Consider the following 27,813-nt stretch of genomic DNA (forward strand, 5'->3'; position numbering starts at 1 on the left):
TTGGTATAGGATGTTATTTATTAATAAGGTTAACTATCTGCATACTTATTAGTTCCTGTGATTTAATGATTGTTCCTTTCAAAGCAGCGGTCATTTGCGAGTTGATGAGAATAAATACATTTCTTTTACTACATTGAGGGGGCATGATTGCAGTCGTCAGCTAATGTTGAGAAAAGATACTAGTTGTGAAGCTGTCATTTTTTATCCTTTTCTTGTGATAAACCATGTCATTTAAACAGCTCATTTAAATTAGACCTCTTCATCGTTGAGCCAGCAAGCTGTGGACACCTAACAGACATCCTCAGGCAGTTCACCAGTGAAGAGCAATGGAAGATCTGGTTACAACGCCAGAAGCAACCATCAGGTAAGTGGTTAAGGAGGCACTGGTAGGGTGGCGATTAGCTCTAGAGGTAACTGGGAAGCACACTGCATGGGAATATAGTCATATACATCACAGAAGATTATCTGTGCCAGCTCTCTGTAGAGCAATCCAATCAGTCCCATTCCCCTGCTCTATCTCAATAGCCTTGTAAGTTTATGTGCATGCATGTGTGTTAAAATTTAATTGGAGCTTGGAATCTTTTAGGATACAGTAGATGAGTAATTTGAAACATGGCATATAGCAAATGTGGCCTGCTTGGGTGGAAAAAGGTTCTTTGGAACTCTGATTCCCAAAGTTCTTGACCACTGGCGGTTTTCCACATATCATGTCTAACTGATTATTGTGATTAGTCAACAACTCCATTATTGTTGGATCTTGGTTGAAGGTGAACTAGATGGACCGTAGTCTTTTATCATCCAGCAATTCCGATGAATCCTTTTCAATAGCTGAATTCTGATCAACCTCACAGACTGAATAAGAGAATTCATTGTGGGCTCTGCCTTATTTAGACTAGGGTTATTAATGAATGGATTTCCATGACTAAATTTAACATCAGAAAAAGTAAATCAGTAAAGCAATTAGAGATATTTTTTATTTATTTTCCTTTGTGTAGAAAGGCCTACAACAAAAGTGGGAAATGGAACGCAATAGACCCAACATGAAAGAAAATAAAGCAAGCGTATGGGAAAAGAGCGGGGGAGTGAGACTAAGTGAACAGCTCATTCAAAGAGTTGGCACAGAGGTGACAGCTGAATTGCCTCCTGTGTTGTAAAGTTCCACGTTTCTGAAATGTGTGCTGTCCCCTCCATATTAGGCAAGTGGGACAATGGATAATAAACAGTCTACCTGCTGCCTACATTGTAGATTACCCATTACATTGAGTTACTGTCAACATTATCCAAAGGTAATGTATAATAAAGATGGTATTTTAATAAGTTTGACTAAAGGCAGAAGATTAAATTAATGAAGCAGGCTGAAAGGACAGCAATATTCTTGTAGACTGTCATTTGGGAATAGCATCCCTTTATTTCATGCTAATGTCTCTGCCTCCAGCCCACTAATTGCAAAAATGATAAATGCAGAAGTTTGGATGCTGCCCTAGTGTCCAGTAGAATGATACCACATATTGCAGCTATAGTCTCTACACTAACTGCTACTTCAAATGTTCCTGCTCCACAGCTGCGGCTGGGAAGGACTCAATTGTGGTGACAATGGGATATCGGCAAGGTTATTATTTTGAATCTGCTGGGATGTAGCTTTTTGTTTTGCTGAGGAACGATGATGTATCTGCAAGTGCTGTTCATGGTATATGTTAAAATCCTTATTCCTGGAGCCTTCTGAGAAAGGGAGTGGAGAATGTGAAGCCTTGACGCAGGGAGAAGATTACTTCTTAAAACTTAATATCAGAAAACCAAACTAATTCTCATTTATCCACTTATTTCAGGCAATTACAATTTCTTGCAATAGAAAATACAGTATCTAATATAATTAAGGATAATATAAGATAGCTGTATTCAAGGCTGGCCAGCAGGTACAATTTGGAAAGCTTCGTCTACGCAGATTAATCTTCAGGATGTTTTGCCAATAGCAACCATTGATTGCAATTTCTGCAAAGTATTTGCGCTGAAAGAACAGGAATTTTTTGGGTAACACAGTGATCAAATTCACTTTCGTACTCACATTGTAAGTGATTGCATGGGCGGCACAGTGGCGCAGTGGTTAGCACTGTAGCCTCACAGCTCCAGCGACCCGGGTTCAATTCTGGGTACTGCCTGTGTGGAGTTTGCAAGTTCTCCCTGTGTCTGCGTGGGTTTCCTCCGGGTGCTCCGGTTTCCTCCCACAAGCCAAAAGACTTGCAGGTTGGTAGGTAAATTGGCCATTTATAAATTGCCCCTAGTATAGGTAGGTGATAGGGAAATATAGGGACAGGTGGGGATGTGGTAGGAATATGGGATTAGTGTAGGATTAGTATAAATGGGTGGTTGATGGTCGGCACAGACTCGGTGGGCCGAAGGGCCTGTTTCAGTACTGTATCTCTAAACTAAAACTAAACATTTCCACATTACAAAAGTAACATGGTGCAGAAAAATCTTTTGTCCAATAGGGTACTGTTACTTATTAAATGTACTTAGTCTACAAAACCCCAGGGAAATGTTCCTCACTGGAAGCTTGCCCACTGGTGGGTGGAAGTTATAGACTTTGTTGGAGCAACTCACAAAGAGCAGACATCCTGATACGTGATCTAGGCAGCTCAGCAAGCTTCTGAGTAAATGCACAATGGGGCCAACATGCCTTCACCACTGGAGGGGGGGCAGAGAAGTACTGTGGCACAATGGTGACTCCCCGCCACCCACCGCACCCCACCCCCTAACCAACCTCTCCATCTCAGATCTCAAAGATGGGGTCATTAGAATTGAACAGTGGGTACCTGTATGAGTGTCCATCTGTGGGAGGGTGGCATGACTATCTAAGCTGCATTTTTCCACTCTGTCAATGGTGGTTTAGGCGGGAGGGGGGGGGAGGGGGGTAGGAATGGAGGCCATTGTGTCTGAACATAATATTTTCCCCTCCAAATAAACTGCAATCCATTGCCACTGGGAAAGAAAGATTAAACCCAAGACATGACATTGTTAAAGTAATAACACCAATAAACATACAAATGCAAATCTTTAGCGACTCATTACTCGCTTTAGTTACCCAAATTGAACACTTGAGTTTGGGCTATAAGGGCATTTCCGTGCTCTCAATTCCTAATGTTGAAACACACTGAAGGGAGGGAGTATGGATCAGAGAATGAAAGCTCCAGAAGATTGCTCTGACTCGCACATCTCAATAATTGTGGCTCAGGGGACACACGGGTTTACCAGACGTTGGGACTGTGCAGAAATTGTGTGTTATGGTGCATTAATGAGTTTTAACAAAAAACACAAAAATATTAATACAAAAACAAAATACTGCGGAAGCTGGAAATCTGAAAAAAGAAACAGAAAGCGCTGGAAATACTCAGATGGTCAGGGAGCATCTATGGAGAAAGAGAAAGAGAGTTAAAATTTCAGGTCTGTGACCCTCTGATGAAAGTTCACAGACCTGAAACGTTAACTCTGTTTCTCTCTTCGCAGATGCTGCCTGACCTGCTGAGTATTTCCAGCGATTTCTGTTTTTATAACATGCAAGTATTTCCTGCTTGGGGAACATTTTCTTGGTTGGCTTTCTACAATGCAGAGAATACTGGAGAGTTTTCAGTCACCTTCCCCAACGTCACTGGCATCTACCTGACAATGTACAAAGTTGCCCAGATATGTCCAGTCCACAAAAAGCAGGACAAATCCAATTATAGTCCCATCAGTCTACTCTTAATCGTCAGCAAAGTGATGGAAGGCATTCTTGACAGGGCTATTAAGCAGCACTTACTCAGCAATAACCTGCTCACCGATGCTCAGTTTGAATTCCACCAGGGCCACTCAGCTCCTGACCAGATTCCAGCCTTGGTCCAAACATGGACAAAAGAGCTGAGTTCCAGAGGTGAGGAGAGAGTGACTGCCCTTGACATCAAGGCAGCATTTGACTGAATGTTGCATCAAGGAGCCCTAGCAAAATTGAAGTAAATGCGAATCAGGGGGAAAACTCTCTAATGGCTGCAGTCATCGTACCTAGCACAAAGGAAGATGGTTGTGGCTGTTGGAGGCCAATCAGCCCCAGGACATCGCTGCAGGAGTTCCTCAGGGTAGTCCCCTTGGCTCAACCATCTTCAGCTGCTCCATCAATGATCTAACCTCCAACATAAGGTCAGAAATGGGGATGATTGCTGATGATTGCAGTGTTCAGCACCATTTGCAACTTCTCAGATACTGAAGCAATCCATGTCCACATACAGCAAGACCTGGACAACACTCAGACTTGGGCTAATAAGTGGCAAGTAACATTTGTGCCAGGCAATGACCATCTCAAACAAGAGAGAATCTAACCATCTCCCCTTGACATTCCATTACCATAGCTGAAATCCCCACTATCAACATCCTTGGGGGTTACCATTGACCAGAAACTTAACTGGACCAGCCACATGAATACTGTGGCTACAAGAGTAGGTCAGAGGCTGGGAATTCTGTGGCAAATAACTTACCTTCTGACTCCCCAAAGTCTATCCACCATCTTCAAAGCACAAGTCAGGAGTGTGATAGAATACTCTCCACTTTCCTGGATGAGTGCAGTGCCATTAACACTTAAGAAGCTTGACACTATCCAGGACAAAGCAGCCCACATGATTGGCACTCCATCCACAACCTTAAACATTCACTCCCTCCACCACCGATGCACAGTGGCAGCAGTGTGTATCATATACAAGATGCACTGCAGCAACGCACCAAGGCTCCTTAGACAGCACCTTCCAAACCCATGACCTCTACCACCTAGAAGGACAAGGACAGCAGCTGCATGGGAACACCACCACCTGCAAGTTCCACTCCAAACCACACACTATCCTGACTTGGAACTATATCACCGTTCCTTCACTGTTGCTGGGTCAAAATCCTGGAACTCCCTCCCTAACAACACTGTGGGTGTACCTACCCCAGATGGACTGTAGCTGGCGAAGAAGGTGGCTCACCACCACCTTCTCAAGCAACTTTAGAATAGCAATAAATGCTGGCCTTTCCAATGATTACCACATTCAGTGAAAGAATCAAAAAAAAAATCATGAGGCAGAGTTGAGATGATGTCAGAGAGCTGAAATGGTGTCTGATTCATTTGCTAAACCCTGAGAAAGGATAACTGTGAAATTCAGTTCATTGACAGCAATCCAGTTCAGCTTCCAATGGCTACAAGGCAAAGACATTTGGATTTGCTCTTTTTAAACATTAGTGCTAATGGCAGCTGATTTGTCTGATGGTGTTTTGTTCATTTAAAAGTTCCACCTAATGAGGAAGTTAATTGAATAGGAATTTGAGGACATCACAAGGCAGATGAGGATTTCTGAAACGCTCACCTTCCTCAGCAGATGTTTAATGGAAGTCATCAAACACAAATCATTTTATAATTCATGTGAGACTTTGTGGCCAAGTAGCGAATATATCAATATTTATGAGGAACAAAATATTATTTTTTTTATATAAACAAACTCTCTAGGATTGTCCAGTACTGTACCCACACCCAACATTAAAGAGTCACCAGTCTTCAGTATTGTATAAATCCTTACCCCTGACCCTTACTATAAAACTGCACTTCATAATGTGCTTTTACCCTGTTTTAATGATTATTCTGATCTGAGTTAACTTCTATCTGAGGTTAGATGGCACATTTTATCTATGAAAGCAGGAGGAATTGTTAAACCACAGACTGACGAGCAGAATATTCATTTGCTCTGTGTGTCAAAGCCAAAGCATAGCTTTGCAGATGATTAAATTTATGTAAATGATACTCTGTCATTCATTCAAAAACTATCTTAAATACAGCATCATCATTTTACTCTTTAGTAGCATAAATGATGATACAGTTAAATTGGCTGGCAGGTTGACAGTTTAATAATGACAGATGAATACTGGAAACCATTCAGAAGGCTCCAACTGCATAAAGAACAGAATTCTTCAGGGTTTGCAGAAGATTTCATTAATTCTATTGACTAGACTGATGAGCATTGCTTTTGGACATTTATGGTGTGAAATCCGACTTTGGCAGTACCTCAAAATGGGCAATAGCAACAATAACCTGTATTTATATAGCACATTAACATAGTAAAATATCCCAAGGCACTTCACAGGAGCATAATCAAACAACATTTGGCAGGAAATTTGATATGGTGCTGGCGCACACTTCTGTCACAACACGGTCTTCTGGGAAGCTCAGTAACATCTCTTGCTACTTCATACACTACATTTCATTAACTTCAGTCTAGCTTTCACCAATTTGTACGTGACTGGCAGATGATCCCATGAGCCAGTACAATAAGAGTGGATTCCCCCCCACACTGAATTTACACTGCCGGTCGAGAGCTACCCCTACCAGCTGTATACATCAGGAAATCAGAGGCTCACGACCCCTGTGGACAGAGAATCACAGGCAGAAACACCTTCATTCACTCGATATACAGAGCCAACAGTGACATAGCCTTCAAATGTCAAGTGGGTCATAATATACAGAGTCAACTTGTGCTGAGTACAAATGTGTTTTTGCATTCTGTACTGATTTAAATAAAAAGTTACCCTGTTTCAAAGTTTCTCTCACCATCTCTCTTCTTAGAAATATCAAATATAAGGTTTCCTTTGCTATTTTGATTGGCATAAAATATATTCTACTGGTATTCAGTCCCTGCTGCACAGGTACTACTGTCAGAATTTCTATTGCACAAAGTATCAGGTTTGAGTGCAAGGACCTTCCCACACAGTAGCTACAAGGATTAAGGCTTGAAAAGGTCAGGCATGTCTACCATACCGACCTGGATTTAGCAGACAATTGGGGAAAATACTAGATTGCCTTCCCAATTCAATTCCTTCTGCTTTGTGTAACTGTACAGAGAAAGCATCATTTGGTCCTTGCATTGGTAATGGAAGATTCAATACAAACACTTTCCTCTTTGAAACTGTCTGTTTGATGAATACTATAAAGCCCAATATTAACCATGTCTACTCAGCAGAAACCAGCTGGATGGGCAGTTAAAATTGGGGTAATGACTTGGGCCTCCTCCGTCCCGGGCTTTCCCCCACCTCCTCCCACAAATGTGATGCCCTCCAAACATCCCTCCACCACTTGTCCAACCATCTGGGACAATTCCATTAGGTTCCCTGCTGGCAGACTCCTGCTGCCCAAATTCCACTCCTGCCCACCGGCCAGGTAGTTGCCCGCTGGGTTCAGACGGAGATTGAAGCACTCATGCAGGTGAGGACTGGGAGTTGAAATCTCCCAGACTTCATACTACAGAAGGTTGGAAAGATGCCGTTCCCACCTGCAGGGCTCCCATTGAGAGTTAAAATTCAGGCTTATTTATTTCCCTAATTGTTCTATGAATTTGTCTAATGAATAGCTGAGAAACACAGACCAGGAAGGAACCAGGTTTGATTGACCATCTTTCCTAAATTAACAAACGTTTGCTGATTTGATGGTTGGGTGAACTGTTACGACCTCAGCTGAGACCATGAACTTTGAGATATGGGACTGGATTTTACAGCCCCCACGATATCAAGGGTCATGGTGGGGGGGGCCAGAAAATGTCTCTGGGAGAGGCCCCCCACGGACCTTGATGCTGGGAATGCCCAGCCTGATATTGCCGGTGGCAGCAAGACCTCGTGGCAGCTCCCCCCCAACTCCCTGCCGCTTGGCGACGGGAGGCCAATCTAAATATTTAAATTTATTTAAATAAATGAATTAAATATTTACCCGCTCCTGCCGTCCACCCAGCTCAGATATTGTAGCCGGTGGCTGGCACTCCCGCACCTTCAGATCTCCGTTTGGAGATCCGATGTGGGACACTGCTGGGGAAGGGGGAGCAGGAGCAGGGGGTGTGGGGGGGGGGGGAAACGGGGAAGGGATAAAGATAAAAGTCTTTGATCTTTGTGGGGGGGTACAAAAGGTCAGGTACACAAGGTAAGTATTTTGGTGGGAGCGGGGAAGAGGGTACGGAATGAAGTGTATGTTTATTGGGGGAGTTGGGAGAGGGGATGGAAACATTCATTTAATTTTTTAAAATAAAGTTTAATCTGATTTTTCTTTAAATGTTTAAATTGTCATCTAGGGCTTGAAGCCCTTTAGAAATGGCGTCGGTGCCTGTGCAGTGGCGCGGTCAACGTTACCGGGGATGGAACACCCGACCCCTCCACATCATCGGGGGGGGGGGTGCAGAGCGGGGGGAACGGGGGGCGCTCCACCCTGGCCATATAATTGAGCTGCCGCATTTAATATTGTGGTGGCTCCATGACAAGTGGTCCAGACAGCCGCTGCCGAGATGTAAAATTCAGCCCATGAGTTCCCCAGACCAATTTATATGATTATATGACAAGATTGCACGTTTAAAGCCTTTTACTAGAACTAAACTAAAAATCACCATTAACTAAACAGTACTTTATAAGTAACTAAAATTCCAGATTACAGAGGACGGTACTCTTCCTTCACTTATTAAAACATTGTGGAGACCAGTGAACTGGACAGGCAGGAGGCAGAACAAACTGGTTGGGACCAGAGGAAAGACCTCTCCCTGAAAAAGAAGGCTTGCCTCTCTTGTAAAAAGAAATTCTACATTTGAGGTGGTGGCTGTGGTCTGCCTGGAGAGAGAAAAAAAGACCCCTGGAGAGGAAAAGACCCAGGAAAGGAGGAGTTGCTGCTCTCTGTGGAGAAAGGTTCCTTTGCAGAGAGGAAGCCCTGCATTTTAAAAGGTAGTAGATTCCTATTGCCTCCAGTCTCTGAAAAATCTCTGCCTCAGGAGTGATTCCTGTTGCCTCTAATGTCTTGGGAGATCCTGAAAGCTCAAGAAAGCTTCTATTGCTGGACTGCTATTTCAAAACCCAAGTAGACCTGTTGCTACACCCTTTGCTCAAAGATCTGTGTGATGCCTGCTGCAGACAAAGTGTCGTGAATGCCTACCCATCTCAGACTGTTCATCAACCTTGCCTGGTGAGACTCGAGTGGCATCCGACTATGGGATACCTCACCAACCATGGGACACCTCACCAACCCGGAAACATCCTACCAGAACATTACAACTCAGTTATTTTATTATTCCTAAGAAACAGTTGTAATCTGAGAACATCCTTTTAAAACTGGTTAAGCTCTTTTTTTGAATGTATATGTGTGTGCATGAGAGTTAGGAAGAATAAGAAGTTTTAAAAGAATCTTTTAACGTTTGGATTATCTCATTATTGTTTAAGACTTAGTTTATTAATAAATAGTTAATTTTGTTGTTGTTTAAAGAGACCTGGTTTGGTGTGCTTTATTCTGGGGGACAAATAGAGTGGTTAACTTGTCTATTTTCCGGTAGGTGGAAAACTTTACTAATATGCTATGATCTGTGGAGTAGTGGGACTGAATTAACAGTGCATTACTCCCACCTTGGTCGTAACACTAGAGAAAGAGTAATGGGAATACTAATGGGACTAAAGCTTGACAAGTCCCCTGGACCTGATGGCCTGCATCTGAGTGTCTTAAAGGAAGTGGCTGCAGAGATAGTGGATGCATTTGTTGTAATCTTCCAAAATTCCCTAGATTCTGGAATGGTGCAGCAGATTGGAAAACCGCAAATGTTACACCTCTGTTCAAAAAAGGAGGGAGACAGAAAGCAGGAAACTATAGGCCAGTTAGCCTAACCTCTGTTGTTGGGAAAATGCTGAATCCATTATTAAAGAGGTAGTAGTAGGACATCTAGAAAATCACAGTACAATCGGGCAGATTCAACATGGTTTTGTGAAAGGGAAATCGTGTTTGAAAAATGTATTAGAGTTCTTTGAGGATGTAAAAAGCAGAGTGGATAAAGGGGAACCAGTTGATGTAGTGTATTTGTATTTCCAATAGGCATTTGATAAGGTGCCACATAAAAAGTTATTACACAAGGTAAAAGCTCATGGTGGTGGGGGTAATATATTAGCATGGATAGAGGATTGGCTAACTAACAGGAAACAGAGTTGAGATAAATGGGACATTTTCAGGATGATAAACTGTAACTAGCGGGGTGCCACAGGGATCAGTGCTGGGGCCTCAACTGTTTATGATCTATATTAATGCTGTGGATGAAGGGACCGACTATATTGTAATCAAATTCGCTGGACAATACAAAGATAAGTAGGAAAGCAAGTTGTGAGGAGGATACAATGAGTCTGTAAAGGAATTTAGATAGGTTAAGTGAGTAGGTAAAAATTTGGCAGAGTATAATATGGAAAAATGTGAGGTTGTCCATTTTGGCAGGAAGAGTGGAAAAGCAGAATACTATTTGAATGGAGACTACAGAATGCTGTGGCACAGAGGGACCTGGGTGTCCTTGTACATGAATCACAAAAGGATAGCATGCAGGTACAGCAAGTAATTAGGACAGCAAATGGAATGTTGACATTTATTGCAAAGGGTTTAAAAAGTATAAAAGTAGGGAAGTCTTACGACAACTGTACAGGGTGTTGGTGAGACCACCCCTGAAGTACTATGTACAGTTTTGGTTACCTCATTTAAGGAGGGACAGACTTGCATTGGAAGCAGTTTAGAGAAGGTTCACTTGGCTGATTCCTGGGATGAAGGGTTTGTCTTATGAGGAACGGTTGAATAGGTTGGGCCTACACTTATTGGAGTTTAGAAGAATGAGAGGTGATCTTATTGAAATATGTAAGATTCTGAGAGGGCTTGACAGGGTAGATGCTGAGAGGATGTTTCCCATGGTGGGGGAATCCAGAACTGGGGGGCACAGTTTCAAAATAGGGGGTCTCCCTTCTAAGATGGAGACGAGGAGGAATTTCCTCTCTCAGAGGGTCGTTAGTGTTTGGAACTCTTTTCCCCAAAGAGCAGGAGAGGCTGGGTCACTGAATATATTCAAGGCCGAGTTTGACAGATTTTTGATTGACAAGGGAGTCCAGGGATATGGGGATCAGGCAGGAAAGTGGAGTTAAGGCCACGATCAGATCAGCCACGATCATATTGAATGGCAGAGCAGGCTCGAGGGGCCGAATGGCCTACTCCTGCTCCTATTTCTTATGTTTGTTTCAGGAAATGTTTAGTGTGGCTAGTTGGAGTAAACCATCATCTACTCTGCCCCAACACAACAGGGTAAAAAAAAACATTAACACTTCTGTTAAAATAGCAGAGAGTAGAATTTGATTCAAGAACATTAAACATTTGCATGGCAGTGTGGACAGGAATTGTTACCCTAACGTGCTTAATTACAACCATGAAAGAACAGCCAGGCCACACCAATGACCTGATTATCTGTGTGAAGGAAAGCACTGATCTGTGAGCAGTTTTCAATACCAGGCTTGTTTTCATTAGGATCTGGATTGAGATTACTCAAACTTAGTTTACGTTGTTCCAACAGGATAAAGAATAAAAGGTCGCTTGTCAGTTCAGTCTGGGCTGGATTTGAGCTTAAGACTTGGAGGTGAAAGTATGGTGTGCTTACCCAATCCACTATCCAGATTCCTAAATTAGCAACGTCTCCAAATAGTCAGTAATTCTAGGCTTTTAGTGCATTATCCCTGTGATCAATGTTCTGAAGGCCAAATAGATTGTTTTCCTGAGTATCAAATATATATTGAAGCTCAGAGCAAATTGGCTAATGACATGAAATACAAATTCTACAGAATGACCTTATAACTGCATATAAATTCAACATTATTCTTTTCAATAAAAGACTTTAAATGTGAAAAGATTTTGTACCAAAAGCAAATTTTCATAAATGTATTATGCAGAGTGAAGAGAAAGGACTTGGATTATATTGCACTTTTCATGGACAACCCAAAGTTTTTCACAGCAATGAAGTACTTTCCAATTGGCCACATTGTAATGTAGGGAAATATAGCAGCCAATTTATGGTAAGCAAGATCCCACAAACAGCTATGAGATAGGTGAACAGATAATCTGTTTTAGTGACACTGGCCAGGACATTGGGAAGAACACCCCTGCTCTTCTTCGAAACATGCTGTGGGATCTTTTACATCCACCTGATAGGGTAGATGGGTCTTGGTTTAATGATTCATCCAAAAGGCGGCACCTCTGACAGTGCAGCACTCACCCCCCTGCAGTACTGAAGTATCAGACTAGATTATATGTACAGACCCTCTCCAACTCAGTTATGTAGTAATCTGTTCTGTACACACTTGCTTCAAAGTTGAATAAATGTTTCTTGCCGTCATGAAAGCACAACTGATACTACAACGTTCTCATAATATAAAGAATCTTCAGCACTTTTTGTTTAAGTATTCCTAAATAATTTAGAATGTTAGTTTGTGAGCTACATTTTATCTTTAGTATGAAGAAAGTACAGAGTTGGAATTGGTGAGATGCAGATACACACAACCTATGGAAATGGATACAAAAGGGCCTCCATAAGAATATAAAGACAACCAAAGAATCAATGGGGCAGAAGATAAAAGGGCTCCTCAATGACCAGCTGGCAAAGGCAATGTTTTGTTGGAGAACATCAGCAAGCACAGCAGAGGAGCTAGCTTACCTAACCCCTCTTCAAACATGGAGACCGCAACAATTCTGGCTGAATGACTCCTCAAAGAACAAAGAACAAAGAAAATTACAGCACAGGAACAGGCCCTTCGGCCCTCCAAGCCTGCGCCGATCCAGATCCTCTATCTAAACCTGTCGCCTATTTTCTAAGGGTCTGTATCTCTTTTCTTCCTGCCCATTCATGTATCTGTCTAGATACATCTTAAAAGACGCTATCGTGCCCGCGTCTACCACCTGCGCTGGCAATGCGTTCCAGGCACCCACCACCCTCTGCGTAAAGAACTTTCCACGCATATCCCCCCTAAACGTTTCCCCTCTCACTTTGAACTCATGACCCCTCGTAATTGAATCCCCCACTCTGGGAAAAAGCTTCTTGCTATCCACCCTGTCTATACCTCTCATGATTTTGTACACCTCAATCAGTTTCCCCCTCAACCTCCGTCTTTCTAATGAAAATAATCCTAATCTACTCAACCTCTCTTCATAGCTAGCGCCCTCCATACCAGGCAACATCCTAGTGAACCTCCTCTGCACCCTCTCCAAAGCATCCACATCCTTTTGGTAATGTAGCGACCAGAGCTGCACGCAGTATTCTAAATGTGGCCGAACCAAAGTCTTATACAACTGTAACATGACCTGCCAACCCTTGTACTCAATACCCCGTCCGATGAAGGAAAGCATGCCGTATGCCTTCTTGACCACTCTATTGACCTGCGTTGCCACCTTCAGGGAACAATGGACCTGAACACCCAAATCTCTCTGTACATCAATTTTCCCCTGGACTTTTCCATTTACTGTATAGTTCACTCTTGAATTGGATCTTCCAAAATGCATCACCTCGCATTTGCCCTGATTGAACTCCATCTGCCATTTCTCTGCCCAACTCTCCAATCTATCTATATTCTGCTGTATTCTCTGACAGTCCCCTTCACTATCTGCTACTGCACCAATCTTAGTGTCGTCTGCAAACTTGCTAATCAGACCACCTATACTTTCCTCCAAATCATTTATACAAACCTGGCTGCTGGCCAGTACATGAAGTGTGTCAAATAATGTCACTCGGCACTTTGTTCTGAATGCACATCAAATCAATTCATTCGCTGCCTCCAGAACTCAAAGCACTGCTGCATGTGTGAAGACCCATTTGTGCTGTTTCCTGAACAGACCCCAAAGTGGTGTCAGAGATCGCGAATAGGTTGGAACACTGCAATAGGAATGACCCAATGAACCTAGGTTCTCAGACTATTTATTGGTCTGTGATGGATATGAGGACTTGAACACAAAGCAGTAGGACCCTACCTGGGTTAGTTCTTGGCAACGTTAATACTGAAGAGGAGTACAACAAATTACAAGAAGACATTAATAAACTTGCAGAATGGGTGTATAATTGGCAAATGAATTTCAACACAGATAAGTCAGAGATATTACATTTGGGTAAGAAAAATCAGGACAGCACGTATTACTTGGAAAAAGTGGGGAAGAAGAGCAAGGGGATCTGAGAGTACAAATACACAAATCATGAAGAGTAGTGATGGAGGTCAATAAGACCATAAAAAGGCAAACCAAGCACTGGGATTTAATTCTAGAGGGATAGAGTTGAAAAGTAAAATAGAGAAGTATGCTAAACTTGTGTTAAACCACACATGGAAGTATTGTATACAGTTCTGGTCACCACATTAAAAAATGGATATAAACGCACTGGAGAGGATACAAAAAGATTTTCATCTTTCCTATCAGGAAAGGATGACTAGGCTGGGGGGGAGGGGGGGGTCTCTTTTCTCTTGAAAAGGAAAGGCTGGGGGCGGCCTTAGAGATCTTTAATATTATGAAAGGTCTGTGTAATCTCTTTCTGTCCACTCTGTTTCCACTTGTGGGGAACAGCAAAACAAGAAGCCACCAATACAAGATTTAAAAAAAAGACTTTCATTTATATAGCACCTTTCATGACCACCGACGTCTCAAAGTGTTTACAGCCAAAGAAGTACTTTTTGAAGTTTAGTCACTGTTGTAATGTAAGAATATAGCCTTTTTTTAAAACCATGTGCCTGCCTTAAACTTGGTATTTCATGTTTGTGCTTTTGGACAGAGCTGTTCATTACTCTGTCATTAACACTCTCTCTGCACTAATGCTTTGTCTTTCACCACACCATTAGCACTCCCTTTGTCTTGGCCCCATGGCCTCCTTGTCAGTTAATCTCTCCTGCCCTCTGCCCCATCGCACACCTTCCCTTTTGTTCTCTTTTCCCCCCACCCCCTGCTTCACTTTCTTAAAACCTATTACATTTCTAACCTTTGCCAATTCTGGTGAAGGGTCACTGACATGAAACGTTAACTTTGTTTCTCTCTCCACAGATGCTGCCAGACCTGCTGAGTATTTCCAGCACTTTCTGTTTTTTATTGCTGACATGGACATTTGGGCCAAATGGCCTGTTTCTGTGCCATATATCCTATATATATCCTATATATCCTATGCAAATATGAATATAACAAAATTACTTGGACCAGTTAAATAGCTTAGTATCACTTCAGTGGCATGGAAGAAAACCGGAGAAACAGAACATGGAAGAAAGATTCAACTAAAAATCCGTAATTACTTTCTTCAAATCAATTTCCTATGGAAATATTATCTTTGTCAAATTCATTAAACTCAACCAAAGACTGAAAACAGTCATTGCATATCTGGATAGAGTAATACAGTCTAGCTTTCTACACTTTTATTTCATCTAATTGCTTACCCATAATTTAGCTGTGATATCACAGAATTACTCCAGTTTAATAGCAGCCATTAGACTTTTACAGGACTCATTGCAGAAAGGCATTAAGCTGTTTGCATTTTAAATAGGAGTCAAAACATTAGATTAAATAATATTTCAACTTTTGCTAACCCATGCAAGTATATAAAAAGCAATTTTTTTCGATCTGAAACATTTACATTTCCTGTATTTTAAACAATGATGGTAAACGAACATACACGCAATATTTAAGGGGGAAATTTTAGCCCAACTTGCCAGACAGGAAACCCACGGGATTGGGGGAAATACCAGTTTTAAATACGGTTTAATACAACTTTCCAGTGAATTAATTGGTGAGTAAAATTAGACAGGACATAAAATCAGCAATACACCCAATCCTGTCAATCTTCTGACAAGAGAGTTCAAAATAGCAGAATTAGTCGGGCAGCCCTCCCTCAGTACCGTCCCTCCGGCAGTGCAGCCCTCCCTCAGTACCGCCCCTCCGGCAGTGCAGCCCTCCCTCCATGCTGCCCCTCTGGCAGTGCAGCCCTCCCTCAGTACCGTCCCTCCGGCAGTGCAGCCCTCCCTCAGTACCGTCCCTCCGGCAGTGCAGCCCTCCCTCAGTACCGCCCCTCCGGCAGTGCAGCCCTCCCTCAGTACCGCCCCTCCGGCAGTGCAGCCCTCCCTCAGTACCGCCTCTCCGGCAGTGCAGCCCTCCCTCAGTACCGTCCCTCCGGCAGTGCAGCCCTCCCTCAGTACCGTCCCTCCGGCAGTGCAGCCCTCCCTCAGTACCGCCCCTCCGGCAGTGCAGCCCTCCCTCAGTACCGCCTCTCCGGCAGTGCAGCCCTCCCTCAGTACCGTCCCTCCGGCAGTGCAGCCCTCCCTCAGTACCGTCCCTCTGGCAGTGCAGCCCTCCCTCAGTACCGCCCCTCCGGCAGTGCAGCCCTCCCTCAGTACCGCCCCTCCGGCAGTGCAGCCCTCCCTCAGTACCGCCTCTCCGGCAGTGCAGCCCTCCCTCAGTACCGTCCCTCCGGCAGTGCAGCCCTCCCTCAGTACCGTCCCTCCGGCAGTGCAGCCCTCCCTCAGTACCGCCCCTCCGGCAGTGCAGCCCTCCCTCAGTACCGCCTCTCCGGCAGTGCAGCCCTCCCTCAGTACCGTCCCTCCGGCAGTGCAGCCCTCCCTCAGTACCGTCCCTCCGGCTGTGCAGCCCTCCCTCAGTACCGCCCCTCCGGCTGTGCAGCCCTCCCTCAGTACCGTCCCTCCGGCAGTGCAGCCCTCCCTCAGTACCGCCCCTCCGGCAGTGCAGCCCTCCCTCAGTACCGCCCCTCCGGCTGTGCAGCCCTCCCTCAGTACCGTCCCTCCGGCAGTGCAGCCCTCCCTCAGTACCGCCCCTCCGGCAGTGCAGCCCTCACTCAGTACCGCCCCTCCGGCAGTGCAGCCCTCCCTCAGTGCCGCCCCTCCGGCAGTGCAGCCCTCCCTCAGTGCCGCCCCTCCGGCTGTGCAGCCCTCCCTCAGTACCGCCCCTCCGGCAGTGCAGCCCTCCCTCAGTACCGTCCCTCCGGCAGTGCAGCCCTCCCTCAGTACCGTCCCTCCGGCAGTGCAGCCCTCCCTCAGTACCGCCCCTCCGGCAGTGCAGCCCTCCCTCAGTACCGCCCCTCCGGCAGTGCAGCCCTCCCTCAGTACCGCCCCTCCGGCAGTGCAGCCCTCCCTCCATGCTGCCCCTCTGGCAGTGCAGCCCTCCCTCAGTACCGTCCCTCCGGCAGTGCAGCCCTCCCTCAGTACCGTCCCCCCGGCAGTGCAGCCCTCCCTCAGTACCGTCCCTCCGGCAGTGCTGCCCTCCCTCAGTACCGTCCCCCCGGCAGTGCAGCCCTCCCTCAGTACCGTCCCTCCGGCAGTGCAGCCCTCCCTCAGTACCGTCCCTCCGGCAGTGCAGCCCTCCCTCAGTACCGTCCCTCCGGCAGTGCAGCCCTCCCTCAGTACCGTCCCTCCGGCAGTGCAGCCCTCCCTCAGTACCGTCCCTCCGGCAGTGCAGCCCTCCCTCAGTGCAGCCCTCTCTCAGTACCGCCCCTCCGGTAGTGCAGCCCTCTCTCAGTACCACCCCTCCGGCAGTGCAGCACTCCCTCAGTACCGTCCCTCCGGCAGTGCAGCCCTCTCTCAGTACCACCCCTCCGGCAGTGCAGCACTCCCTCAGTACCGTCCCTCCGGCAGTGCAGCCCTCCCTCAGTACCGTCCCTCCGGCAGTGCAGCCCTCCCTCAGTACCGTCCCTCCGGCAGTGCAGCCCTCCCTCAGTACCGTCCCTCCGGCAGTGCAGCCCTCCCTCAGTACCGTCCCTCCGGCAGTGCAGCCCTCCCTCAGTGCAGCCCTCTCTCAGTACCGCCCCTCCGGTAGTGCAGCCCTCTCTCAGTACCACCCCTCCGGCAGTGCAGCACTCCCTCAGTACCGTCCCTCCGGCAGTGCAGCCCTCTCTCAGTACCACCCCGCCGGCAGTGCAGCACTCCCTCAGTACCGTCCCTCCGGCAGTGCAGCCCTCTCTCAGTACCGTCCCTCCGGCAGTGCAGCCCTCTCTCAGTACCACCCCTCCGGCAGTGCAGCCCTCCCTCAGTGCAGCCCTCTCTCAGTACCACCCCTCCGGCAGTGCAGCCCTCCCTCAGTACCGTCCCTCCGGCAGTGCAGCCCTCCCTCAGTACCGCCCCTCCGGCAGTGCAGCCCTCCCTCAGTACCGTCCCTCCGGCAGTGCAGCCCTCCCTCAGTACCGTCCCTCCGGCAGTGCAGCCCTCCCTCAGTACCGTCCCTCCGGCAGTGCAGCACTCCCTCAGTACCGTCCCTCCGGCAGTGCAGCCCTCTCTCAGTACCGTCCCTCCGGCAGTGCAGCCCTCTCTCAGTACCGTCCCTCCGGCAGTGCAGCCCTCTCTCAGTACCACCCCTCCGGCAGTGCAGCCCTCCCTCAGTATGGCACTGGGGTGTTAGCCCGAGATACTGTACTCAAGTCTCTGGAACGGGACTTGAAGCCACAACTTCCTGACTCACTGACCACTGAGCCACCATTGACCATTAATTAATTACTTAATTGAGTGTTGCTTAAGCTTTTAGAACATTGCAAAGCACAAGATTAATACATAATTATGGAGGTTTAGTGAAACGTGTTTCAATGTCCACTTTATGGGCCATTCAACAAAGCAGCAGAACCACTAAAACTGATCAGCACCATCTTTGAGCCAATTACAGCCATTTACAGCTTCTTGAAATAATACAGGGGAACTCAGAACAGCTGTTTACACAAATGTTTTCTTGAACAATTGAGCTTTTGAAACAGATGAAAGCAAAATTCACTGACCATGGGCTGGAAACTCTGAAAAATGAATGAGGACAGTGAGGAGCGACTAACTTCATGGGACTGATGCAACTGATGGATCAACTCCCCCAGAAACCCCTCATACAACAGGCCTGCGAGAAAGCTGCAGGAGTCAATATCTCTCCCAAAATCCCCTGGGCCCAGAGGTATAACAGATCGGGAGAAATCAGCTAAGGCCATCCAACTATCTAATTATGCAGAACAAACACCTGTTACATGTAGTATTCCCAATTCTGTTAATTCTCCATCATCACCAACTGGAAGGTACATGGTAGAAGTCACAATTGGGCTCATCTGTGATGGTTGCTGTGGTTGAATAGCCAGTTGTAATGAATTAGCCTTTAGTCCATTCACTATTTGTAATGGCCATCAAATCTCTTTGGGCGACATGACTCGAGATAGAACTTTCTCACCAATCTCACCTTCCCTTAGTGAGGAAAAGGAAACAACTGATGAATGAGAGAAAAGGAAAATGGTGACTGACTCCCCGAACTCTGACCCTTCATGTTAGTTATTGGAAAAATACTGACCATGTGAAGCTTAAAATGTAATCATAAGGGAAGCTATAAAAGACAAAACAAGGAGTGGGTAAAAAATAAAAGGATGATCCCTGATAGAGAAGAGTACAAAAACAAGGATAAATCTCAAATTGAATCATAGAATTTACAGCAAAGAAACAGGCCATTTGGCCCACTGCTCTCTATTAGTGTTTAAACTCCACACATGCCTTCTCCCACCCTTTCTCATCACATCCTATTAACATATCTCCCTATTCCTTTCCCTCTTATCTGCTTAACTAGCTTCCCCTTAAACCTTCTCTACATCTACCCCATCAAACCCTTTCAAAATTTTAAATACCTCTATTAGGTCCCCTCAGCCTCTCTATTCTGGAGGAAAGAGCCCCAGCCTGTTCAACCTTTCCTGATAGAAAGATGATTCAAGAGCTAAAACAGTTTTGCATCTTCTCCCGTGCCTCTTTAATATGGAAACCAGAACAGTTCACAGTGTTCCAAATGTAGTCTAACCAAAGTTCTATACAAGTTTAACATAACTTCCCTGCTTTTCAATTCTATCCTCCTACTGCCTTGTGTAGTAGCATTGCTATTTTAACAATTTGTGAATCTGAATCATTTAGATTTTCCTCATTTCTCCGACAGCAATGCACCACCTCACATTTATCAATTTGAAATTCAATTGCCTATTGCACGCCCGTTCTGCAAGTTTATTAACATTGTCTTGAATATTGAATTAGCATCACTGGAAGGACCCGCTGAAATAATATCACACACCTCTTCTCAGAATTTGACTTCACAGACAGAATGTTCCAAGGCCAGCCATAGCTGAGGGGAATGCTGACTGGCAACATATGGAGAGATTGGAGAGGCTAGGGTTGTTCTCCTTAGAGGAGAAAAGGTTGAGGAGATTTGATAGAAGTGTTTAAAATCATAAAGGGTTTAGATAGAGTGAATAAACAGAATCGGTTTCCAATGGCTTAAGGGTCAATGACCAGAGGGCCCAGATTGAAGGTGATTGGCAAAAGGAAAAATGTATTTTATGCAATGTGTGGTTAGGATTTGGAACACGCTGGCTGATAGGGTGGGAGACACAGATTTAATAGTCACCTTCAAAAAGAGAATTGGATAAATACTGGAAGGGGTAAAACTGCAGATGTGGGGAAAGTGTGGAGGAGTGGGACTAACTGGATTGCTCTCTGAAAGAGCTGGCATAGACCCGATGGGTTGAATGGCCTTCATTCTGTGTAATACTATTCTAAGATTCTCAGAACACTAGAATACGAAAAGGTGGAAGTCTGGGTTGAAGAACTGGTTTTAGATTCAATACCACTGAGGAGTTTTGGTAGCCATAGTAGGAAACGTGCAGGAGGCCTCCTACTCATCGAAGATACTTCCCAACGTGTCTGAAATACAGCTTGGCAGCAGCAGTGTGGACAAGACAGTGTGGAATTGTCAGAATGCCATCTCTGGGCCAGTTACTTAGAAAAACAGAAAACACCAAAGGCTAAATGACTTTTAACCCCTCATCATGCAACATCAATCTTCCTCACCAGATGACATGTCTGCTTGAATTCACTGGAGACATGGTATAATACAGGCCAACCGAGCACCAGAAATTCCAAAACAACAAACTCTGGTGTCATAGGCTGATTGAACTGCCCTTTCTGAATAAAAGCCTAACCTCTGAAATTACATCAGATGTCAAAAATGCTGCTGTTAATTAAGTCAGTGAGAAAGTATCGGGGTTAAGGGTGAATCATTAATAAACTAGTGCCACGGAATCAGAATACATTGGCCAATGTTGTCAAACCTTTTCCAAAAGGTGACATCTGGTGGACAATGCAGACAGTGTACTGAGCAGTGGAGTTCTGTGCAGCCTGCATTACAAAATAAAGCATTGCTCCCCTCTAGTGGGAACCACTAAAATGACATTAAAGTTGCTGCATGCAGATTTCCCGTCAGATTATAACAGGATAAGGTTTGAAGTCAGTAAGCGGCTGGGACAATGTAAATCTTTCTCACAGGTGTTGTTTACCTTAGGGAAGCAGTCTCTGCATCACCAGCACAACAGCTGATACAAAACTGCAACCGGTTTAACAAAGCTCCTTTTAAAAATTCGTTCATGGGATGTGGGCATCGCTGGCAAGGCCAGCGTTTATTTCCCCATCCCTAATTGCCCTCGAGAAGATGGTGGTGAGCTGCCTTCTTGAATTGCTGCAGTCTGTGTGGTGTAGGTACACCTACAGTGCTGTTAGGGAGGGAGTTCCAGGACTTTGATCCAGATTTTTGACCCAGCGACAGTGAAGGAATTGTGATATAATCTCAAGTCAGAATGGCGTTTGACAGGTCTCGGTTTAGTATTGCTGATGTTAATAAAGTGCTGGCTGGACAGTTGAATCTTTTCTAATGTTAAAACCCCAATCAGCATTCCCAAGCAAGCAGTGTGGTGTGCAGGAATGTTTTTGAATCAGTATTAAATTCAGAGCTCTGTTTACCTCTACTCCATTTCTATAATGAAAATAATGCAGCCAGTGTGACTCAGTGCTGCCTATATGTATTGTTGCCCTAATGAGTAGGTGCAGCTCAGTCGCATTATTACATAATGCATTTGTAAAGAGACAGAATAAAAACATTCACCAGATATCCATTAAAGTACAATGAGGGTGAATATTTCAACTTCCACAAATAATTCTTTAATGATTTGAACAGTGGGAGGCATTCAAAGGGGAGATTCAAGGGGTTCAGAGTAAACATGTTCCCACAAAGAAAAAGGATGAGACGGCCAAATCTAGAGCCCTATGGATGTCAAAGAGCGTACAGAGTAAGATAAGGCAGAAAAGGAAAGCTATGTCTGACACCGAGAAATCAATACTACAGAAAGCCGAGGAGTATAGAAAGTGGAGGGGTGAAAGCAAAAAGGAAATTAGGAAAGCAAAGAGAGGGCATGAAAGAATATTGGCAAGCAAAATCAAGGTAAACCCAAAGATGTTTTATCAATACATTAAGAGTAAGAGGATAACTAAGGAGAGAGAAGGGCCCATAAAAGACCAAAAAGGTAACCTGTGTGTAGGGGCGGAAGATGTTGGTATTGTTCTGAATGAAAACTTTGCATCTGCCTTCACAGAAGAGAACAATGCAGATATTGTAGTTAAGGAAAAAGAGTGTGAAGTATTGGATGTGATAAACATAGGGAGAGAGGAAGTATTAATGGGATTAGCATCCTTGAAAGTTGATAAATCACCAGGGCCAGATGAAATGTACCCTAGGCTGTTAAAAGAAGTAAGAGAGGAAATAGCAGAGGGTCTGACCATCATTTTCCAGTCCTCACTGGATACAGGTGTGATGCCGGAGGATTGGAGAACTGCTAACGTTGTACCTCTGTTTAAAAAGGGAGTGAAGGATAGACTGAATAATTACAGGCCAGTCAGTCTAACCTCAATAGTGGGTAAAGTATTGGAATCTATTCTGAGAGACAGGATAAACTGTCACTTGGAAAGGCACAGGTTAATCAAGGATAGTCAGCATGGATGTGTTAAGGGAAGATCTTGTCTGATCAACTTGATCGAATCTTTTGAAGAAGTAACAAAGATGATAGATGAGGGTAGTGCTGTTGAAGTGGTCTACATGGATTTTAGCAAGGCTTTTGACAAGATCCCACATGGCAGACTGGTTAAAAGGGATCCATGGAAATGTAGCAAGGTGGATACAAAATTGGCTTAGTGACAGGAAACAAAGGGTAATTGTTGACGGGTGTTTTGGCGACTGGAGGGCTGTTTCCAGTGGCATTCCGCAGGGCTCAGTACTGGGTCCCCTGCGTTTTGTGGTATATATTAACGATTTGGATGTAAATGTAGGCGGCATGATCAAGAAGTTTGCAGATGACACAAAGAGATTGGCCGTATGGTAAATAGTGAGGAGGATAGCTGTAGGCTGCAGGATGATATTGATGGTCTGGTCAGATGGGCAGAAAAGTGGTCAATGGAATTCAACCTGGAGAAGTGTGAGGTGATGCATTTGGAGAGGTCAAACAAGGCAAAGGAATACACGATTAATGGAAGAATACTGAGAGGTGTAGAGGAAGTGAGGGGCCTTGGGGTGAATGTCCACAGATCTCTGAGGATAGCAGGACAGGTGGTTAAGAAGGCATATGGAATCCTTTCCTTTATTAGCCGAGGTAGAGAATAGAAGAGCAGGGAGGTTATGCTGGAACTGCATAACTTATTGGTTAGGCCACAACTTGAGTACTGCGTGCAGTTCTGGTCACCTCATTACAAAAAGGATGTAATTGCACTAGAGAGGGTGCAGAGGAGATTTACGAGGATGTTGCCAGGACTGGAAAAATGCAGCTATGAGGAAAGATTGGGTAGGATGGGTTGTCTCCTTGGAGCAGAGAAGGCAGAGGGGAGATCTGATTGAAATGTACAAAATTTTGAGGGGCTTGGATAGAGTGGATGTGAAGGGTCTATTCACCTTAGCAGAGAGGTCAGCGACTAGGGGGTATAGATTTAAAGTGATTGGTAGAAAAATTAGAGGGGAGATGAGGAAAAACTTTTTCACCCAGAGGGTGGTGGGGGTCGGGAACTCACTGCCCGAAAGGGTAGTTGAGGCAGAAACCCTCAACTCATTCAAAAGGAGGCTGGATATGCACCTCAAGTGCCGTAATCTGCAGGGCTACAGACCAAATTCTGGAATGTGGAATTAGAATAGGTGGATTGTTTTTTTGGCCAGCACAGACACGATGGGCCAAGTGGCCTCTTTCTGTGCCTTAAACTTTCTATGATTCTATGATATATTTTTGAACAATTAGCTCAGAATATTGTGGATACATCAACTGCTTATTCTTAAACTGCGTCTACACGATATTTCATTTAAATGTTGAAAAAATGTGCTTTTGTCTGTTGTATCTAAGGTACTGTGCAATTTACAACCAGATGGAGAAGTCACCTTTGCAATTCTGTCTCCAGCCCTTCCCACAACAGTGTCCTGACCTCCTGGAACTTAAGAGCTTTACCGAAAGCAAATTGACAACAACCAACTACAACTTATCCAACAGTTTTCATGTTAGGGAACATCTCCAAAGTGCTCAGCAGGGGAAATGACAAAGAGCAAGTAGAGAGTAAGATTTAGGGGTGATGATTAACACCCCACTGGAAGAAACAGATCTTTAGGAAACCACTGAAGACAGAAAGACTGGTAATGAGGCAGTAATTTTAGAATAAAATCCCAGGGAAGGGGTGGGGGTTGGTGGGTTATCAAGACCAAAAGATCAAAGCCATTTTCCACAAACATTTGCAAGTATCTTTGACTCATCACTTGTGATGACACAATTACAAAAAGAACATGTGCATCTTCCAGGACATGCAAAATTTAATAAAATGTGATAGAAATCCATCCACTAGCAAAGGAGTCTTTGATCTTTTAATACTTTCTCATGGGATGGTTTCTACATTTTTTAATAATTTGTCTGATATCATTGCAAATGAGAAAATACCCTAAATATTATTCCTGACAATTAAAAAATGTTCAAATCTGTTCATCAAAATGACTTGCCACAAGTTTTGAGCTCTTCCAGTAGTTTAGTGATTGGTGTACTGTCTAATGTGTAATCGGATCATGGATCCCTGGCCAGTTGATTATAGCTGGGATAACAACATCAAGTGTGTTACTATAGACTTCAGTATTGCAGACTAGGCCCACGGGGTGGGCTGGGTAAAGAGCTGCAGTCAGACTCTGGAATTGATTCAAAGACCAGTGGATCAAAGTTAAAAATGAAATTAGAATTGAGGGAGGAAGTTGAGTGGAATGATATTGTGCATAAAACAAATTTGTTGCCAGGAAAAGGCACTGTGGGGGGTGGGATGGGGTGCAGTGGGGGGGAGTACTAAAGTGATTCACGAGAGAATTAGAAAAATATCTTGCCTTTATACAGCACCTCATCATAACCTCAGGACATCCTAAAGTGCATTACAATCGAATCACTTTTGCAGGTAGTCACTATTCTAAGGTATGTAAAATCATCAGGCAATTTATACACAGCAAGATCCCACCAACAGCAAATGGATTGTCAGATATCCTGCTTTTTTTGGTAGTGCTGGATGAGGGATAAACGGTGTGAGAGAACTCTTTAATCTTCTTCAAATTTTTGCATGGGACCTTTTGAATCCACCTGAACAGGTACCGGGTCCTTAGTCTAAAAGATGACACCTTTAACAATGTACTGCATTGAAGTGCTGGCCTAGATTATAAGATAAGAAGACTGAACCAAACCAACACAGTAGCGAGCAGCTACTGCAAAGAGAAAGAATTGAGGGATATCGCAAGATCAATGAGGATGAAGTCAGACAATTGTGTATTAGATTCATTCCAGAATACCAAGCCTCACATCCAGCTATTACTCAAATAAGTCCACTTTCCCAGCCTTAATCACTATTTCTAGAAACCCGTTCCAGCTGGGTCAGAGTTGGTATGATGTCAAAGAAGGGACAGCCTTATTGGGTTTAATGTCCTTTTCCTGTTTATAAATGTATGTTCTTAATTAAAATACAGCAATTTAAAATCCGAAATCCCCAGGCAGTTTGTATGAAATGACAATATTACAAGCAACTTATTTTCCTGAAGTTATAGCAGTGCTTGTAAATCAAAGTCAGGACTTAGCAACTTAGCAACTTGTGATTGTTAAGTGGTCCTCACTGCATTTACTCACAAGGCAAGGTCAAAATGTTGTCCAATAATTACAAGCTCATTTTCCTCATTCTAAACATTTTAGAGACAATGTTAACTGCCAGACTTGGAAAGGTCGCACTGGTATTAATAACATACACGGAGGAGACAACTGTTGAGGTGGCTACATTGATAGCCTCAATCTTAATGGGCAGGCATGATGGAATGTGTGGTTTCACTGAGAGGAAAGGAGTCACAATTCCTGAGCTAAGTTTTCATCAGCTTCAGTATGTGTATAAATCATCCATGATGTGATCAGGGACAGAGAGCGGCTTGTTCATGGTGAGCAAATTTTCTGGAAGGCACCGTAGAGCTGGCGAAGGAAGCATAGGAAGGACCAATGACTGGGAGGGGAGTTATAAATGATAAAAGGAAAGAGGAGATGGTTAGAAAGATTAAATTTAGGAACAGATTGGTGGGATCTTTGCTGGAAAAGAGGGAATGAGGCAGTGAGCCACTCTGGGAGAGACAGTGATAGATGGAATAGTGAGCATGGCACAGGATGCCCAGAGTGAATTCATGGACATATTGAGGAGGAACTCACAACTGGGATGATACCAGGGTCCTGAAAGAGGGGTTTAATAAATTGCAGCATGAAATTTCCATTCATGATGTTGGGATGTTTGATATTGGTAAACTGCATTCATGAGCAAAGCTCTAGTCCCAATGTTACAACCATGCTTTTGCCTTGCTAAATTACACTTCTAGTCATTTCAGCAAATATTTTATAATGACAGATTTGTGCCAGTTTTTGAAACAATTTAGTTTATAAAGGGAATGAAAATCCTTACAAAAGGATATTCACATACTAAGGCAGAAGTGCCTAAGACATTACTAATAACCTGGTTTAGGTACTTGGAATTGCCCTGATCTCTGCAGCTGTACTTTAAACTTATTTAATGCTGCATCATGAAAGGCTGAAACCAGAACAGATGATGGACAACTCAAGCACAAGTTGAGAATTCATTTGTACCCAACATTTATAGAATCATAGAATAGTACAGCAAAGAAGGAGGCCATTTAGCTCACTGGATCTGTCCCAGCTCTTTCGAAAGAGTTTCTGCATTTACTAAACATGTGAATCAACTCCAGGTATTTTTACAGCGGTCATCACATCCGGTGGACTCGCTACACACACTGTAAACCATTCAATACTGCACTGGAGTTATACTGCTCATGGTGTGAAACCTAAGCTGTGAGACACTACCTGGAGAGGGCCTTGCACTGCTGGGTTTTGGAGACCAGTTGACCTTGACTTGAGAATTGTGCTGCAACTTCACCATTGCTGCAAAGTGGCATCTGTTTCATAGGAACACTGAAGCTGCTGTGTAAATGCACTGTTATTCCACCAGTCTAATACCCTTAAATGTAAGATAGCTCTGCACAACATGCATTTTTACTCCTGTTTCTCCATTTTTAAACGTGTGTTCCCTGCTATTTGAACTCTTCGGCATTGTGAACTTGCCTCATTCAACTTTGTCAATCTCCATCATAAACTTGAAAAATCAAATTCAATCACTTCAGTGTCTCCTCTTTTCCAATCAGAGTAAGACCAACCTACTTAACATTTCTTTGCAAGTTACATTTCCGTTGTTCAGAATTGCTGCTTGCCTTCCTGTTCCTTCAAGGACATTAATACAGAAGATTTGCCAGAATCAACTTCTCACCAACTGGAGGTCAGGCTCCCTCAATTTGACAAAACAGTAAAGGTAACTTGTTCATTACTGAATAAGTTAAGTAACTGATGCATCCCTATATTACTGGTGACCAGGAGGCCTCAGAACTGCAAATCCTTCAGGTATGCATGCTTCTTCATGTGAACAGCCCTCTGGAACTGTTACACTAACACTGCATGGTACACACTATCTTTGTTAAACTCTAAATGCCAATCACAGTTTAAAACAAGCGTGGAATATTTGTAGGAACCATGTACTCTCAGTAACATAGCTTCACGTTATTGAAGTTTCAGTTTCTTTGAA

At 44.2% G+C, this 27,813-nt stretch overlaps 1 protein-coding gene across 7 annotated transcripts in view; it reads right to left on the minus strand.

Annotated features, from left to right (window-relative positions):
- The window catches only part of rap1gapa (RAP1 GTPase activating protein a), a 475,427-nt gene that overhangs the window by 398,924 nt on the left and 48,690 nt on the right, over window positions 1–27,813 (minus strand). The window lies entirely within an intron of this gene.

Source organism: Heterodontus francisci, chromosome 37 (assembly GCF_036365525.1).
Source record: "Heterodontus francisci isolate sHetFra1 chromosome 37, sHetFra1.hap1, whole genome shotgun sequence".
Classification (NCBI taxonomy): Eukaryota; Metazoa; Chordata; class Chondrichthyes; order Heterodontiformes; family Heterodontidae; genus Heterodontus; species Heterodontus francisci.